Here is a 20,030-nt window from a genome sequence, read left to right on the forward strand (position 1 = left end):
TAGTTTTTAAGCATTAATTTTTTTTATGACGAGTTCAACCTAATTAGCCTAGTGCTAGTATAGGGCTCTCTCTCTCTCTCTCTCTCTCTCTCTCTCTCTCTCTCTCTCTCTCTCTCTCTCTCTCTCTCTCATTGGAATGCAACATAACATCATGTGAGAATGTCAATTCTGTCTGAGACAGTCTAGTCCAATGTCACTGTGTTCCCAGTGTGAAGTGAGGTCAATTCAATGTTTTCTGATGGTGTTTGTCATCAGGCATTGAAGATCATCATCATTAGTTTTCCTTAACTTTAGATCAGTCCTGCACAGCTAATTGCCACAGGTATTGATAGTTTTCAATATACAATCTCTCCAAAACGAGCAGGGAATTACACAGATGTGTCTTTTTCATTTGGGATATGTTAGTGAGAGAACAGACTATTGGTTTAAAGTGTTGAATGTGATACACTTGGGGAGTTTCTTTTAAGTACAATACAAAACCTTGGTGAATTGAAAATAATGTGATATAATTTGGGAGTTTGTTTTTTTGTAGGACACAAACCACTGATGAATTGAAAATAATGTTTCTGACGTCAGAGGCAATAAAAGTGCAGTCTTTTGAACATATATTTTTCTGTCGGTTTGATTAGTAGAATTCACTTAATAATGTAGAACATAGATCTAAAGGAAAAAAAGAAATATTTTTCTCAGAAACGATATTACATCATTATGACTAAATCCAAATCCCTAAAGAAATCTCTTTAAATTCACCAATCTAATTCTGTAAAACAAATTCTACATATGAGTCATGCTTGAATGCCCCATGCTCTCTCATTTGTTCATTTCAGAAAGTTAATAAGTTTAAAAAAATACTTGACCACAAAGGCCCTACTCTAAATTACCTTGTATTATTAGTGGAAGCTTACAGAATGTACCCATGTAGAAACCAAAGCTGCTTCATGTATGTCTCAGGTATTCCACAACATACCATAACTTTTTTACCTCTCTGTATCAGATATATCAAAACTGTTTATCTAAAATGAAAATAAGAACTCCTCTTAAGGCATTAACAAATATGTGAAAAAAAGTTAGCATCATATCCCTAATGAACTTGGAGGAGAAAATACAGCAGAATACTAACAGATAATTCTCTCTTACTGTTGAACACAGTGAGATATATTACAATGCACTGTATGACTTCACACACTGTAGTCTTCAGCATGCTACAAAGTATGCCATTTCACATTAAAGCAGAGATCTATCATCTTTTTATTGCCCTCTTGTACTACAAGGTTCTAGTGACCGATGGGCAGTAAATAGTGACCAAGGCATGCCAGTAACCAAGTTAAGTCTGTTTGTAATGGCTTGACCATGTGGTTTGAACCCACTGCACCTAACCAAGTGATGTGCCCAATCCCTGTAAACAGCCCTTCTTAGACTGGGTTCCCATACCTGGATCAATCTAACAGAATCGATCCATCTCCAAGAAGTTTCTCGCTAAATTGCTTTCAGCTTAAGTGGCTTAGATGTCTGGCACGCCTACTGAAGCTACTAAATGATAATTAATTACCCCATAGCAGCTTCATTAGGCATGACAGACATCTAAGTTGATTGCAATTTAGCGAGAAATCCCTTCTCATTTACAGATGGATCGATCCACAGTTAGTACGATAGGGTCTGGGAATGGTCCCTTATTTCTGTATTTTGTTTAATATGTTGATTCATTTATCTCATTAGATGGCAGTAGTGTGATTTATAGTTGATTGCTTGCATGACCACAAGCTTCAAACTCAACAGCAGGGCTTAACATCTGACAATTAAAGGCTTCGTTCACATGCAATGTCTATTTTCTAAATTCTATTTTCTATTTTCGGTATGTCTTATGATCACGCTCTGTGCCCTGAATATCCCGCGGCATAATTACTGGCAGCGCGAGCCAGTTACTATAAGTTACTGTAAGTAACTGGCTCGCGCTGCTAGTAATTACGCGGCGGGATATTCAGGGCACAGACTGTGATCATAAGACATACCGCGAATAGAAAATAGAATTTAGAAAATAGACATTGCATCTGAATGAAGCCAAAGATGGACCTATAACTGACAGCTAGTATGAGACCCCCCCTCCCCCTTCAATTCTACATAAATGACAATCCAGTGATAAGAACAATCAATCTTTCTTCTAATAGCCCTGTGAATGTAGTGCTTTGTGGTTTAGTCTGTTGACTATTTAAAGGGCAAATGGATTGTTTTTTGTAGTTAGAGGTAGAAAAGATGCAGATACCTATGTTGATCTCAGAAGAAATCACGTCTTTTAATCTGTTACAAAAAGCAGTGTGTGTTTTAAGTACATTTAAGGTCTGATTCCAGATTCATTTAGATATAGTGTATATTTTCTTGATATAATGATAGTAGACATTAGGTTTTATGATTTTTGTTGATCCTTGCTTATAATTTTTTTTTTTCATTTTCTTTTTTTTTTATCAGAAAGAGCATCATTAAATCTCTGTCAGGATTTCGATAGAAATAATCTCTGTGCAACACCATCAATACAAAGAACTGTAATAATATTTTACTACTGTCTTTCTGTTAAAGCCCTTGCTTGGAAAATAAACTTATCTAAATTTGACATTCATTGTTTCTGTCATTTACATCTCTAGTGGCCAGAAATAAGCACAGTTAGTGTTTACTTTATGTTTTGTTGGTGGTTATTTGTTAAAATGTATTATTTCCATCTTGTTGATCTTCGGGGTGTCTGGAAGCCAGCCAGTGCGGTTATTTTTAGTATTTGTTTAAAAAGTGTAAAATGTAATTGCAGGGCCAGACTTACAGTTCGGCAATTTTGTACTCATTTTAAGGGACATAAACATCGCCTGATGGTTTTCAGCGTGCAAAACTGGTGAGGTGAAAGTTTGGACAAAAAAGATTTAAATTCTCACAGGTTCTCAAGTTTCTTTCTCAAGTTTCTGCATTTCACCTATTTGCAATAGGTATTATTTAATAAAGAATGTGAAGTAATCGGCTGTGTGCCTCCCAAGTTGCTTACTCAGATAGAAACAAACTACATGAGTTAAAAGATACAAGAACAGTTGTACCAATCTCTCTAGTAAATAAAATGTTACACATTACTGGGAAAATGACTGTGGTTTTCCTCCTACAACTCATTTTATGTAAATCAAAGTTATTGACCCCTGTTAATCTAAGCGTTTAAACTTCACTGGTCACAGAAAATGTCCATGGTGAACTCCCGGTCATAGTGTGTTAACTGTGTAGTGCCAGGTATGCCTTTTAACCTAATCAATACCTAATTATTGTCAACTTGAAGCCAGCCATGAAGACCATTAAAGTGGCTGGCACAGTGAATGATAACAGATAGACGTCATCCACCAAGGATGGACAATGACCAAGGATGGTCGATGACCAAGGATGGATGGTCACTTTGCAGCAAACTGTTTGTGATTAGTATTGATAACTGAGACATGTACCCCCAAATATGCCCCCTCCCCCACCGGCACCTGCACCCCCTTCCCCCTCTTCCACCCCCTCCTCCCAGTACTCTAGCCAAGTGAAAAAAATAGAACCATGGTTATTATCCCTTTGAAAAAGCACATGGCAATTAAAGATTGTCCATAGAAACAAAAGTTGCTTATGGCCAAAGTTAATTTCTGAACCTTGTGCTTTGCTGAAAGGTATCCAAAGTCAGGCTTGTCAAAAAAATAGAGCCTGATGAATTTCACTTATGATGGTAAATTTGGAATGTGAATGTAATGAGTTTGTAGATGGTATTTTTCACAGTAGTTTTGGAAATGCAATTCCTTGATGTTAAAGAGAAATTTTGAAATTTTCACTTTTTTCATTTTATTTCAATCTTTTTTTTTTTTTCTTCATTGATTTTTGCATATAGCAAGGTCTAACACACATTGTGTTCCTTGAGCAGCCAGACTAGCCATCATGGTTTATGGACAACCTCCCACAGTTCAACCCAAACTTCAATGATCCGTACCCCTTACCTTAGATTCCCTTCATTGCTTTGATAAGATCAAGTAACACATCAGGATCAATGGGGTCATACAACTCCTCACTTAATATGATATCTCCATCTATTCCATCTTTCTGCAATATAACCTGGATCATAAAGTCTGTAATTTTGTAGATGATTTGGTATGAAATTATTTACTAAGATGCAGCGCAGGCTGATGGTTGTACTCTCAGGTAAATCTTGAACACAGATAAAATGAAGAACATCCTATGATACTTGCCAAAGGTCCTCTCAGTGTTAGGTTAAAACATTCAAACTGATTGTGTAACACTTGACAGGAAAATAGATTGTGTTCTTTTTTCTAATTTACTTCCCTGTTATTTTTTTTCTGGAAAATACTGCAAAATGCTGAATTATTGATTCCAGACTGCAGATAACTATTGTCTACACCAGCCAGGCTCATCAGAGAGAGTGTGTCTCAGCCAATAAGTTTTATGTTTGCTGACTTTACAAAAATTAAAAATAAATTAGAAAGAATTAAATCAATGAATTGAACTATATATTATCTTGTTCTATAATTCCTGACATTAGCAGGGATAAGATTTTTCCAATAATTAACAGATTTCCGACTTTTTTGGAGTCAAAAATATCATTGGCCTAGGCAGCCCTCTGGATCCCATGAAATATTTCTGACTTTTTCACTAAATGACAGACTCATTCCTGTATTAGGTGTGAAAAAAGTTGATTACCAATTAGTGACAGCATTAAAGAGATACCTTGGCGTGGCCCTACTTTGCTCTGGTCTGGTACCATTAATTGCATTGTGAAAGGCCTATTTTTTTTTAACTTTACCACAACAGCCCAGTTGGACACTGGTCAGGGATGGGGCACCTGTCCAGCCAGTCCAGCCAGGTGTGATGCTTGATTAATGTTACAGCTAATGGTCAGTGAGTCCTTGAGCGTCTGACCAATGTCATTCTCTGTTGTCTTTGTGTTTTGGTGACTACAAGTTCACCTGCACAGAAGAAATGTGTGTGTTTCTGGATAGGGGTGATTTACATACAGTTCCAGGTGAAATAAATACTGACATCTCCTGCTTACAAAGGTGTACGTCATTTATTGTGTCCTTGCCTGCAATGACTGAACAAATATGAAAAATCATCATTAGGGCTGTACTGGCGTGTTTTTATAACGTCTGGAGTTTAGTTGAAATTCACAGGAAATTTTACACTGCCATCTCTGAGGCCCGATTGGTATATTCTAGTCACAACATCAGCCACAATGACTAAGTAAATACAACAATGATGTAACCATTGTTGAGAATCGTGCTATATTGGGACCAAATAAGCTGTGTATTATCAAAAGGTTACAATACAAATACTTCACAGGTATTGTGCTACAATTTAACGTCCTGGCTAACTCCTCTAGTTTTTACAAGAGCCTTGTATTATTGACATTTTAAATAGACTTGAATGTGATTAAGTGAAGTGTGAACAAAGTCAGGACTGTTTTGTCCAAACACAGCAACATACCCACGGTTTAACCCATGGGACTGGAATTCTGGCACAAGAAAAATATTTTCAAGGACAAGAAATGAAATCAGTTGACCTGTGAAGACATTAAGCCACAATTGGCCCCCAAGTTTGACTGCTTTGACTCCGGCCAGTGAACCCTAATTCTGGCCCATGAGCCGCGAAAAATGTATGAGTTCAAATGGCAGACCCACGAAGAGTAATAATTCTATATGACAATTTAAGAAAATAAATCAGTTGACCTAAGTTGACCTTTAAAGAAACCTAGGTGTTTTTTGGTGTAAATTTCACCTATCTGACCTACTGGACCCTATTATAGCCATGATGGATGTGAGTTCAAATGTCAGACCCTGAATTTTGTATTAGATGTATTTCCTATATAAAATCCTTACAGGCAGCAATAACACCAGATAATATACAAGACCTCTGTGATTGACAAACTATCACAGGACTTAGACCCCATTCCCATAGATTAGATTGATCTACTTTAGATCGACCTAACTCCCTGGGGGTTCACGCTAAATAGCTGTCAGCCGAGCGGGCACGAAAATTAATTACCCCCTTACAGCTTGTAGTACGCGGGACGGACATTTAAGCCGGATTATCTGACAGTAATCTAGTGAGACTCTCCGCGGGGATAGATCGATCTAAAATCTATGGGAATGCGCCCCTAGCCTTTCCTACAGCTCTCTCCTGCAGACAAGTGGAACATTTAGTTTGATAGACCATATAATTCAAGCTGTACATTTAGATATATTTACCTGGAAACACTATGTCAGACAGTCAGGGTGTTTTGCTTTGATAGGCTATCTACTAAGATACATTATCCAAGCTGTGGGTTTTTTTTTTCCTTTTTCTTTTTTTCTAATTCTTTTTCCAGATGGACATCTACAGAACTAGATGTGATAGTCAAAAAATCATTGCCTTACAGCCAGTATAATTAAGAACGGTTGACATTTGCAAGTCATTTTGCTTTCCTATCACAGATTTTTCTATCTGCAGGTAGAGTTAGTGTTGTTAAAAACACGATGATACACTGTATATCTGTGTTTTTTTGGTAATAATGGTAATCTTGTTGAGAGAGAGAGAGAGAGAGAGAGAGAGAGAGACAGATGGGGTGGGGGCTTCATTAGTAGCACCTATCAGTTCATGATTTATCTATGATAAACAAAAATGGAAATTAATAAAAGCATCCTTCCCTTTTAATTGGTGTCATCTGTTATGTTTTTGTTAATTCACATATTAACATGTCCTATGATGTGTTGTAAAGATCATAGCAGGTCAGTGTGGCAGTAACTGGAGAAATGTAGTCTTGGAAATATTTTATTAATTGTAGAGAAATTTCTAAATAAAAGCACTTGCTTCTAGGAGGAAAACAAGAATTTAATATCCCTATCTGCTTTTCAGTATTTTGGAGGAAGATATCTTTTATTTATTTATTATCATAACTATTTTCTTCTGAATTACTTCATTTCTGAAAAAGTATCCGTTGCAGACATGTTAAGTTTACTACATTAAGTCAATATTTCTGTTGAATGAGGCTTAGATAACAAAACATAGTCTAATGATTACAAAGCCAATGGTCACTGAGTGCCTTCGAAGCAATGTCTGGTTTGGTCAGACAGATTCACTAATCAGGCAATGGTCAGAGCTGTCAGGAAATGACCAATGGTCTGTCCTTATATGACCAGTGTCTGACCCCAGTTTATCAAGTTATCACTAAATGCAGGCAGGGAGTTGTATCCAACAAATGAGATAAAGACTAGTTACAGTGGAATAGTTACTCTAAGACTGTAAACTTACCTTTGAGGTGAAGTTCCATTTCATTTTTAAATGATTTATTTATTTTGTGTACAAATTAAAAAAAAGACAGAAATTAAATAAAGTGAATTTGCCTTACCTGATGTTAAACCTATGATGTTGTTGTTCTACTTAATGAAATTGCTGTCATTAAAGTCGTCAGACAGGCTGCCAGTGTGTTATCAGTATCACTGTAATAGTTTTACTAAACCCGGCCCAGCATTAAGTGAGTATGCTGATTCATAGAGGGAAAGTAACCAATGGGAATCAAGGTGACAATCTGAATGACTACCTTGATTGGCCAATTGGGAAAACTTTTACTTGGGGATGTTTATATTTTAATTATACTCTAAATTTTAAGTGCTATTTATTATTTGCTTATTATTTTTTTTAGTTGAAACTTATTATTAGTCATAATTTTTGTTTCACAAATGTTTTATTATTATCTTTACCATGCATTCTTTAAAGAAGCTACATGTATTTATTTTGTAAATGTAAAAAAAAGTTTAAAATAATAATACAGATCTTGTGAAACTTTCAGACATACCTAGGTGGTGAAATAGTTTATTGCTGTACTAGATATTAATACTTCAAATGGTTCCTTAGTGTCATCTGTGAAATTAATTAAAAAATATCTTCTCATATTTTTCTCGGAAGTCAATCTAATTTATCTGTGTTTTGCATGACAGGGCTAAGGGTTATTTTTACTCAGTCATTTTAACTGGCATTCCTAGAAATTCTATCAATTACAAGATAAAATGACAGACTTTAAGTGTATTGCCTATCCAAGATTAACTGCATTCTGAATGCAGGCATAATTCTTATATAACCTTGAAGGCAGAAACTTTTTTGCAGATTACTTAAATGCAGTCAACTGTGACGATTGGGAGACTATTTTCTCCATGAAATCAATTGAGGCTGTTGTTTGACGTCATATCCATTAACAAGAGAAACTAATTATAAGACTTGAGAGTGGCTGAGTGGGGTGCTACTACCAACTGATTATTGACTATTATGTTTTAGATCTTGTTTGGTTCCAGTAATGTTTTATCAGTTGAACTGATGACTGTCAAACTAAGTGGCCATTAATATTGGTTAATTGAATGGGTGGCTTAGACTGCATTCAGATTTACACATTATACTAACTGGCTCGGTCCAGTTCTGTGGATGACTCTCGCTATAGTGTAATCAGTGGATTTAGTTTAATTGTCTGACCCTACTTGGCAGTTGGGGGGGGGGGGGTAATTAAGTATTGAGTGCTGATTTAGCTGATTCCAGTGATTGCACAGTTAGTATAATGTGTGATCTGAATGTGCCCCTTTAACTTAAAACAGTTGTCTCACTAGGTTACTTAAGCTCAAAATTTGTTAGTAAAATACACATTATTATATGCTGATGTTTAAGATAATTTTGGTTAACTTAATTTTCATATTACTCAGGAAATACCACAATGCATTCTGTCAATGCATCATGAATTTAAATATTTTGCAGATAAAACAAAATAACATGCCATTGATAAATTATAGATAGGATTTGCTTGGTTCACTTAGTGCAAAAACATTAAATAGATGAAATAGGTAGTGTTTTTGTACTTGTCTATAGGGGTCAGCAGATGGTTGAACAGATGAAACTGTTTTGTTGTTGTTGTCATTATCGCTTATGATATTGGATTTGGCTATTGTTTGTTGGTCGGAAGATTTACCTAGGTCAAGCTTCTCAAAGAATGCCCAGTCAAAAGTGTTTTGCTCTATGGAAAAAAAGTTGATTGCATTACTTCATGCAGATAACTGATCACGGCAGCACTATGTTTAAGGTTGCAGAGTCAGTTTCGCTTTTGTAAAGTGCTGAAGGCCTATTTAGTGAGTAGCACTGCACTTCTTACAGTTAAATTTGTAAATTTATCTGATTGACTTTCAAATTTATAAGACAAAAATGGGGTTAGTTTAAAAATCTGCCTGACTGTGACTCTTACTACTTACTATGAATACAATTTGGCCCTTAAAATGAGTTCAAATTTATGGATAAAGGAGCATGCAGCTCTTTTTGTGCGCACACATACACATTTATGAAGTCATTGCTCGTCTGTGAGATGGGATAGAGAAAAAAAAAGATAATTTGATGATAAAGACCGCTAGGTAGTAATAACTAAATTCATAAGTATATAGCCATCTTTAGCAGTGACCTAGACATTAGTGAAAAGGGCATTTCTACCTCTCAGAGGGACTGGGGGAAAGTGGAGGTTATTACCTTGCCAATTATGATGAATCCAAGCAGAAAAACAAGCATTTGGTTGTTATAATGTCCAGCTTAAGATTGTGGGCATACAAACCCTTCTGGTAGAAAGTGTTTAGGAATGTTTTTTTTTCCTCCGCTAAAATATTGAAATTTTAATCAGAAGTTATCTTAAAGATATATGGTGATTTCTTACATAATTCAAATATGATTTTTTTTCTCAAATCATATCACATTTATAATCCGTGGAATTTATCTGGATTTAATTCTGAATTTTTTGTCAAACTCTTTCACATAGAAAACAGACCTCTCTTCTTTAAAAAGACATGAAGGACCTTAAAGATATTGTTATGACTAAATTTTTAAGTAAGATCATAAGCGTGAAGTACAGGGATCACTTTTCCAACTTTTAAACTGCTCACGTTACTCAATACACCTCCTAATCATGGTACATTGTCCCCAGACCTCCTTTCCAGCACATTTCTTTACTGCTTTATATTTACTAAACATACGCCATGTTATGGTTATATCCATTCCTCAATTCTTTAAAAATACTTCTTTGATTTACTTAGTTTGAAAGCAAACCAGAAACTAATTCCTGATGCAGGATTGGAAATGGTAATTAGGTGAAAATGAAAAAGCTTTGTGTTTTCACATTTTAACAGGAAGATGAGTCACAAAAGGTCCAGCTTTATCTTCCACTTGCTTCACCTCCCCACAAACACGCACCCTACACGTGCTCAGAAAATTATTGCATTTATCCCTAAAGCGGACAATATCATCATTTTCTTAAATTCTGCAACAAACATTACTTTAATGTAGGAAATAGACTACTTTTTCAATGTAAGATCTCTAAGGTTTGATTATAATGAATGATGACAGGCAGGCTTGCCCCCCACGTATTCCACCTCCCCCCAGACACGCCTGTTTGCCACTCTACAAGCACCTAACACACGCTGATGTTACGCTGCCCAGCCTTTACATGTGTCAAGGTGAGGTGATCTTTACCTCCTAGTGAGATAGCACAGGTGTAGAAAAGGTCAGGCTGTTTTCAGAACTCTTTGCTACAGTGTTAACTAGCATAGGCCCTAGCTGAGGTCTGGGCTAAAGATGTTCTACAAAAGCATGGAAGAATGGGGGAAATATTTTTGAACTTCTGACCCAAGCTGGTTATTAAAAGTCATGATCAGCTCAGTTACAAGTATGATACTTATTATGAGCTTTCATGTAGATAATGTGATATTGAACTGTTTGTATTTTGTGTGATACAGTTACAGCAAATCTTATGTTAACTACAAAATTATGGCAGAAGTGGACTGTAACAATGTAATAATTTGTATCATTTAAGTAATAAATTATACTAATTTGCCCTTTTATCCAAATAACAATATTTAAAACTTTTTGAAACAATATTTCAATATTGTAAACATTGTATTGTTTTGTACCTGAATAATTTTGTTAGAAATTTTAAAAAGGTTTGAAATAATATTTCATTTTTATAAACATTCAATGATTTGTATCATGTTGATTTTGAATACATGCAGACCTGAGCTAGTGTTAAGTAAGTATGCCAAGCTCCCAGTATCAGACATGTCTCTGCCAGTGTTACACGTGTGATACAAGCGCAGATATTGTAGATGAGTGTATGATTTGAGAAAGAATGTGTAGATGGAAGGCTTGATTAACACTTCTGTGCTCACCTAAGACTGAATAAGAATATAATATAATATATTTAATATATACATATATCATAATATGTATATATACAATTGGGACCTAATTTGCTATTTTTTAAATAAATGACTGTAGTGTGAAAAGGATATTTGTTCTAGAGGAAAGTTTTCTCCACTATTTAATTGCTGGCCACAAGCCCAGATTAATACCAGTAATGTGCAAGAAACCTTAGTCAGATAATTCTGGCGGGAAGATGTTCAAAAAGACCTATTATAAAACAATAAATAAATAAATTTTAGCCCTTTCAAGCTTCTCCATCTGTTGCTTTATAGGATTTCAAGTGGATATGAATCAGCAAAAATATCAACTCAATATTCTTCATATTTACAGTTTTTTACCTGTATGGACTGAGTGAGACAGGTGTGGAGCTATTGGAAGTTAACCCTAGGGCTATCTCAACCATGTACTTCTTGTTACATTGGGTTGCATGTTCTGTTTGATAGGAAAATAATGGAACTCTTTAATTTTACCCAAAATGTACCCAGGAGTTGGGGGGGAAAATGTTACTTTGAAAAATTTGTCGGATTTACGCAATTAAAAATATTAATTTTTAGGCAACAAAATTTCAAGTTTTTACCGTACTCACGTGACGAAAAGAGAATAAGGAGGATTAAGGAATTCATGGTAGTGTTTTGATCATCTTGTCTTTTTAGTCGAATTTGAAGACCATGCCTTGGATGTAAATTTGTTTTGGCTGTTTATGAAAAATTTAAATTTAAATTTTGATTTTTTAGAGAATTTAATGCACAGACACAGTAGTATCTGAACACATTGCCATCACATGGAGTTTCAGAGTTCCCTGGCTTCATGAGTATAGATATTATTTGTCTTGATTAAAACAGCCTGTCACTAACCAACTTACAGCATTTTGGGATTCCCATTCTAGATTGGAATCAGAGTGGACTGCACACAATTTTGTGTCACTGATATATTTCATATTGACATTGGGTATTTGGGTATTGAGATTTCTCTGTGGAGTTGCATGTTATAGATTGCTCGTGTTCAAGCTTCCAAGTCGGAAGTTCATGACTGTGCACTTTTGTGAGCAATGGATTTGATCTGGGCAGCTAGGAGGGTGTTTTCTCTCTGCTTGATTTGCTGTTATTTGTGTTCAGATGATAACAGGAATAGGGATCTGTTCTTCCTCACTTAATTTTTTATTGGATGAGGAAAAATTATTGCTGCAATTCACTGATTTAATAATCACTCATCCCTATACGTCTGTCACTCTCAAAGTAAATCACTAGATGTGCTTTGTGTAGCTGAAAAAATGAAAGTCTGGTCATTACTGATTTACATTCCATGCTTACTCTGATCCTTTCCATCCATTATTTTGTTTGACATGATTTAATTAATTGCAGTTGCAAGTTTCTGACAAATTACATATTTCTGAGTAATTATGAACAACAAGTGGTCATGTGACACTGGAATCAATGACAATCATCAAAGGTTTTATCCCCTAACCTTTTTAGACTATATTCTTGTCTGTATTTCTCTTAAACTGTTTGTTGAAGACGATGTAATAGTTGCACTTAACCTAGTTGAAGCTCGATCTCTCTCTGTCTCTATCTCTCTCTCTCTCTCTCTCTCTCTCATACACACACATACACACACACACACATACTTGTCTATGTGTACCAACCGAGGACATCAGCACAACACCATACAACCGAGGACATCTTATTCCTTGGTTAAATCAAAATAAAAACATTCAATTTAGGGTAAAATCTATTCGAGTATGAATGTTATAAATTAATTTTTATAAAAACTAATTTTTTGCTGACAAGAATTTTACATTCTAACCGAGGACACACACGGACACACACACGGACAGACACTACACATTACAACCGAGGACATGCATGCATCTACATGTAATAATGATTGTACTTTTCATGCAAAGCAAATTTTATATAGCGTTACTTTGCAGCAATTCACATTTTTATGAAATTCTTTCATATTTAAGGTAAATTCCAAAATAACACCAGAGGTGATGATTAAATGAACAGTTATACAATATTTAATGCTGGGCTTTGCCACTTTTTTAGAATTGAAGATTATGAGATAAAACATCAATTAATTTAGGAAAAGAAAGGATACTGATGAAATAAAATAAAAGACCAAAGAAATTCGTTTTCAAACATTTTATTTTCATAATGCTTATTTTCTATTTAGCACTCTTTTATTATCATGAATTTTGTATTTTGATAACACAAAGTGTCGTCCATTGGATACAGACTTGAACAGTACACAATTTTACAATTGAGGACATCATGCCAGCAGCACCCAAAATTGTGCTTTCTTCCAATTTGATGCAATATTATATAATGCATAATGATCATCAATTTTTTATAATAAAATATTAGTATCATGAATATTCAGAAAATGTGACTAGCAAAGGTTTTCAGGTTCATGGAACTCCAAAGTCATACTTTGAAAATGCTAAATGTATACAAGAGAGCACTGTACTGAAATGGGTTTCTTTCCATTTTTAACTTTTTTACATAAAATAATACAGTTTACTGCCATTTCACATGATCAACTAAGAAAATTGTTGAGATGGCAAAAATATCAATATAACAAGTTTAAATGTCCAATTTCCTCCATTCCGAACATTGTGAATGATTGAATCTGACAAACTACAATGATACGAGTTCATTTCCATTTTGGCACTTTTTTTACACAATACAAGATAACAGGTTTACCACCATTTTTATATAATCAACTAGCAATATTGTCAAGACGCAGAAATTGTCAAACAACCCATTTTACATATCTAGTAAATTCAATAATGAGACTGTTTACATGCCTGACAATCAAATCTGAGGAAAACCACTTATATACAAATAAAAGCTGAAGTCCCTCAAAACTCAACCAATCAATCTTATTTTTAAATTTGATTTGTATATAGATAACATTGATCACTCTTGTGAGTTTAATGACAACAGGCCTATCGGTTCTCCCTGAAATGTGCTTACAGTGTTACTAATATGCTTTTACTAATAATCATCAGTTCTGTGAGTTTCATGAAAACAGGCTTTAAGTTATTGGTTCTCCCTGAAATGTGCTTACAGTGTTACATATATGCTGAAAAAAAAAAAAAACAAAAACAAAAAAAACAGCATAACATTTGAAAGAAAAGGGCCTGGTCTTGCTGATTTTCAATCTTGACCATTCTTTTACTAATAATCATCAGTTCTGTGAGTTTCATGAAAACAGGCTTATTGGTTCTCCTTGAAATATGTTAACAGTGTTGCATGTACACTGAAAAAAGGAGAAAAAATGCAAAACTTTTGAAAATAATCACCCCATTTCCTCCATTTTGAGACACTGTATTACACAGTACATGATAACATGTTTACCGTCATATTTATATAATCAACTAGCAATGTTGTAAAAATGCAGACAATTTCAGAGAAACACTAACATATTTACATATCTAGTTAATTCAATAACGAAACTGTCAACATGCCTGACAATCAAATCTGAGGAAAACCACTTATATACAAATAAAAGCTGAAGTCCCTCAGAACTCAACCAATCTATCTTATTTTTAAATTTGATTTGTATATAGATAACATTGATCACTCTTGTGAGTTTAATGACAACAGGCCTATCGGTTCTCCCAGAAATGTGCTTACAGTGTTACTTATATGCTGAAAAAAAACAGCATAACATTTGAAAGAAAAGGGCCTGGTCATGCTGATTTTCAATCTTGACCATTCTTTTACTCATAATAATCAGTTCTGTGAGTTTCATGTAAACAGGCTTTAAGTTATTGGTTCTTCCTGAAATGTGCTTACAGTGTTACTTATATGCTTAAAAAAAACAGCATAACATTTGAAAGAAAAGGGCCTGGTCATGCTGATTTTCAATGTTGACCATTCTTTTACTAATGATCCTCAGTTCTGTGAGTTTCATGAAAACAGGCTTATTGGTTCTCCTTGAAATGTGCTTACAGTGTTACATATATGCTGAAAAAAAAAACAGCATAACATTTGAAAGAAAAGGGCCTGGTCATGCTGATTTTCAATCTTGATCATTCTTTTTAATTTACTAATAATCATCAGTTCTCTGAGTTTCATGAAAACAGGCCTATTGGTTCTCCTTGAAGTGTGTTTACAGTCACTAGTGGGCTTGATTTGGTCTTAAAGTGCAATTTAAGAACACAAATAGTCTTACATGATCTTAAAACATGAGTAAGACTATTTCTGGACTAACAGCCAATTAAGTTGTCTCCCCTTACACATTCTCCTATTGTGAGCAGAGGTGTCCTCTATTGTGAGGGGAGGTATCCCCCATTGTGAGGGGAGGAAACTGCTTGACCACTTAAGTAGATGTTAGATCATTTTTGATCTTAAAAGCAGATTCAGTCCATTTTAAGACTACTGCTGTAATGTTTAAGATCGTGTAAGATCACTTGTGAACTTAAATTGCACTTTAAGACCAAATCCAGCCCACTAGTGAGTGTTGCATGTACACTGAAAAAAAGGAGAAAAAAAATGCAAAACTTTTGAAAATAATCACCCCATTTCCTCCATTTTGAGACACTGTATTACACAGTACATGATAACATGTTTACCGTCATATTTATTTAATCAACTAGCAATGTTGTAAAGATGCAGAAAATTTCAGACAAACACTAACATATTTACATATCTAGTTAGTTCAATAACGAAACTGTCAACATGCCTGACAATCAAATCTGAGGAAAACCACTTATATACAAATAAAAGCTGAAGTCCCTCAAAACTCAACCAATCAATCTTATTTTTAAACTTGATTTGTATATAGATAACATTGATTACTCCTGTGAGTTTCATGAAAACAGGCTTATCGGTTCTCCCTGAAATGTGCTTACAGTGTTACTTATATGCTGAAAAAAAAAAAAAACAGCATAACATTTGAAAGAAAAGGGCCTGGTCATGCTGATTTTCAATCTTGACCATTCTTTTACTTATAATCATCAGTTCTGTGAGTTTTACGAAAAGCCTACTCTGAAGTATCGAATAAAAGTACTGATGGAATAAAAGTACTGGGTGGAAAAAATCTCAAAATTTAATAAAAGTACTGATGGAATAAAAGTACTGGGTGGAAAAAATCTCGAAATTTAATAAAAGTACTGGATGGAATAAAAGTACTGGGTGGAAAAAACCTTTACACCGCTCCCCCCCCCCCCCCCCCAAAAAAAAAAAATGAAATAAATAAATAAAAGTAAAGAAGAAGAAGAGAAACAGCATAACATTTGAAAGAAAAGGGCCTGGTCATGCTGATTTTCAATCTTGACCATTCTTTTACTTATAATCATCAGTTCTGTGAGTTTTACGAAAAGCCTACTCTGAAGTATCGAATAAAAGTACTGATGGAATAAAAGTACTGGGTGGAAAAAATCTCAAAATTTAATAAAAGTACTGATGGAATAAAAGTACTGGGTGGAAAAAATCTCGAAATTTAATAAAAGTACTGGATGGAATAAAAGTACTGGGTGGAAAAAACCTTTACACCGCTCCCCCCCCCCCCCCCAAAAAAAAAAAAAATGAAATAAATAAATAAAAGTAAAGAAGAAGAAGAGAAAGAAACAAGGCAGCAAAGCTGTCAAATGTACAGACAAAAACCAGAAAATAAAAACGCAGGAAATAGGATACTGTCAATTCTGATGAACTAATGTATTATGCTAACTGTAAATGCATAGCCAAAATCAAATTCTTATTCTGCATTACATTGGATTAGGATGAAAGTAAAATGTGTATCAAGCATTAGACTAAGTTCCCATACCTAGATCAATCTAACAGGATCAATCCAACTCCAAGGGGTTTCTCACTAAATTGCTTTCAGTTTGAGAGTCTTAGGATTCTGGCATGCCAGTTTCAGTAGGCGTGACAGACAACTAAGCCACTTACATTAATTGCAATTTAGCGAGAATTCCCATGGAGATAGATCGATCCACAGTTAGCGTGATAGGGTCTGGAAATAGTCCCTAAGGTGTCAGGCTGATAAGAGTTAAACTTTGGAAATGCCAGAATGAGGTACAGTGAAAATTAAACACAAAAAAAAAATTGCTTAAACTCATTAAAAAAAAAATATATATATATATATATATTATTATTAATTTTTTTTTTGCTGTATGTCAATCCTAAGAATCATTCTTGTAACTTAACAAAATACAGAAAATGTTACAAAGTAAGAGTACAGGGCTCCTGGCAGATGGGAGTGATAAGTCACGACTTGAAAATGCCAGTATAGCACTCTATAAACCTGCATTGCCTCCAAAACAGAAAACGATCACACTGGTTTTCAAACACAAGCTGCACTTCTGTCTTATGAAACTTTTCAGTAAGTTTCAGTATCGTAAGTAACATGGTTTTCCCTTAACCGCTATCCTGGCAGCAGTGTCCAAAATAGGGTTTTCTTCAACTTTCATGCAATAAACCATAATACTTAACAGCATAATGACCATCAAATTTTTTATAAAAAAATAAAAGTATCATGAATATTCAGAAAATGTGATTTGGGAAGGTCTTCAAGGCCATGGAAGTTCAGAGTCACACTTTCAAAATGCCAAAATGTAAACAAGAGATAACTGTACTGAAATGATTTTCTTTCCATTTTCAACACCTTTTTTAAAACAAAATGATCAATAAACTGTCATTTTTAAATGTTCAACTAGGAAAATTGTTGACATTTATGATACTTTATTACACAATGCACAATGCATTTTTAAATGTTCAACTAGGAAAATTGTTGACATTTATGATACTTTATTACACAATGCACAATATTATAACAGGTTTACCGTCATTTTTATATAATCAACAATATTGTTAAGAAGCAGAAAATGTCAAAACAACACTTTTACATATCTTATTAGTTCCATAATGAGACTGTTAACATGCCTAAGAATTAAATCTGAAGAAATAACAATTATATACAAAAATACAGAAAATGCACAGCACTTCTGGTGGATGGGAGTAAAAAATCACATCTTGAAGATGCTAGTGTTTGAAAAATAATTTAAAAAAAATTTAAAAAAAAAACGTAAAAAATTCCAATAAAGCTGCTATTCAAACTTTTAATCTAGCTGTATCAACTTGATATTAATAACCCCACCAAGTTTGAGAAAAATAAAGCACTGTTATTCATCTATAGCATGTTGGCATAACACATTCTTTTTGTTGTAAATTTATTTGCAATGTTTAACACCATTTATCTGCACAATTATCACCAAATCCTAATTTTGTGACACAGTTAAGAGAGCTAAACCTATGGGACTTTACAGGGAAATCTCAAGGAGTGTTTTATGTAATCTCATTTAATGGCCAATTGAAAATTAATGAGTAGGCAAGTGACTTTATAGACCTTAATTTAATTAGTGATCACCCAAGGGACAATTTTATAGACTGCCATCCATACAGTACCATCATATAGCACAAAGGTGTTGCATACATGCTGAAAAAAGTGAAAAACAGCATTACTTCCCTAAAAATGACCCAATCACGCTGATTTTCAAACTTGACCTGCGTATTGTGAATATTCATCAGTTCTGTAAGTTTGAAACCAAAAGGTAAAATGGTTTTCCACTTATCGTGTTATCGGTGCTGCATATATGCTGAAAAAAGTGAAAAAACAGCATAAATTCCCTATAAGTGACCCGATCATGCTGATTTTCGAACTTGACCTGCGTATTACGAATATTCATCAGTTCTGTAAGTTTCAAGCCAAAAGAAAAAACAGTTTTCCACTTATCGTGTTATCGGTAAAAGTGCACGGCGACGGCGACGACGGCGACGGCGACGACAGACGCAGATGACGGCTATATGTACAGACACATCTGTGTCTGTACATAAAAAGCTAGCTATTGATCATTGTAAAAAAAAAAATTCACCAGGTAAAATTCACTCAGTATTAAAATTTATCTTAAAAACGGGATGAGTTAAATTTCATAATTGTCAGGGGCCGAAGACCCAGATATATCGCACCTAAGCCGCCTCCGAGAGCCATACGGTTCATACTAGTAAATTTATTCTCAGATATAAGGTTCGTTTTGCATACCTGTAAACTCCTAAGGGTTTATCTTACATAGAAATGTGATTTAACATCGTTTAACTCATAAATCGGCATGAAGTAATTGACGTTTGAAAACAGACACAACTTCTTTGCTGCACTTGAAATGACCTCCTTAGCTATAAATATGATCCTATCACCTTTCGACATTGCATCATTCGATCGATATACATGAGTAGTTGTCACTGCTGAAGGGAAAGCACGTCTATTTATAGAAACTGAAATCAGGTGACGCATGTACTGTTGTGTTCAGAGAGCGACTTCCGCTTGACCTACTTTCCAGTGCTGTTTGTGGAACAGTAGGTAATGAGTTGAGAATTCGATTTTCTTGTCATTATACTTCAATTTAAGAAAATAAAAAGCGTGACTTGTACTTGTGTAATTTCCCACCGGTACAATAGGTATTTAATAAACATACCGGGTGGAAGATTTTTGAAAAATTAATAAGCGTAGGCTACTGGGTGAAAATGGAGCGTCCCGGCGGGAAGAAATTTGGAAAATTAATTAACGTACCGGTACGTTTATTTGATACTTCAGAGTAGGAGAGCTTAATTTGATAAAAAAGACCTTTAGTTTAAAAATATGAACTTACTGAATATATAGACATCTGAGATATAACATTAGTTTCAGTTTAGTCTGCCCTTTACAGCACAACCGAGGACGCGGAATTTGGTCCGCCTTTTACAGCACAACCGAGGACGCGTGTGTATAGCCCG

At 34.6% G+C, this 20,030-nt stretch overlaps 2 protein-coding genes across 4 annotated transcripts in view; one reads left to right on the forward strand and one right to left on the reverse strand.

Annotated features, from left to right (window-relative positions):
- Positions 1 to 20,030, forward strand: part of LOC106160953 (26S proteasome non-ATPase regulatory subunit 1) — a 142,805-nt gene that overhangs the window by 90,835 nt on the left and 31,940 nt on the right. The window lies entirely within an intron of this gene.
- LOC106178670 (D(2) dopamine receptor A) overlaps positions 1 to 20,030 on the reverse strand; it is a 68,755-nt gene that overhangs the window by 24,308 nt on the left and 24,417 nt on the right. Inside the window, exon 1 of one of the 3 annotated variants that reach the window (XM_013561951.2) lies at positions 7,388 to 7,512. The exons of the other annotated variants lie outside the window; for them this stretch is intronic. The gene's annotated coding sequence lies outside the window, so the exon portion shown is untranslated. Of the gene's footprint in view, positions 1 to 7,387; positions 7,513 to 20,030 lie in introns of those variants that run through there. 3 annotated transcript variants of the gene reach the window in all.

Source organism: Lingula anatina, chromosome 10 (genome assembly GCF_051362555.1).
Source record: "Lingula anatina isolate TDL-2025a chromosome 10, LinAna3.0, whole genome shotgun sequence".
Classification (NCBI taxonomy): Eukaryota; Metazoa; Brachiopoda; class Lingulata; order Lingulida; family Lingulidae; genus Lingula; species Lingula anatina.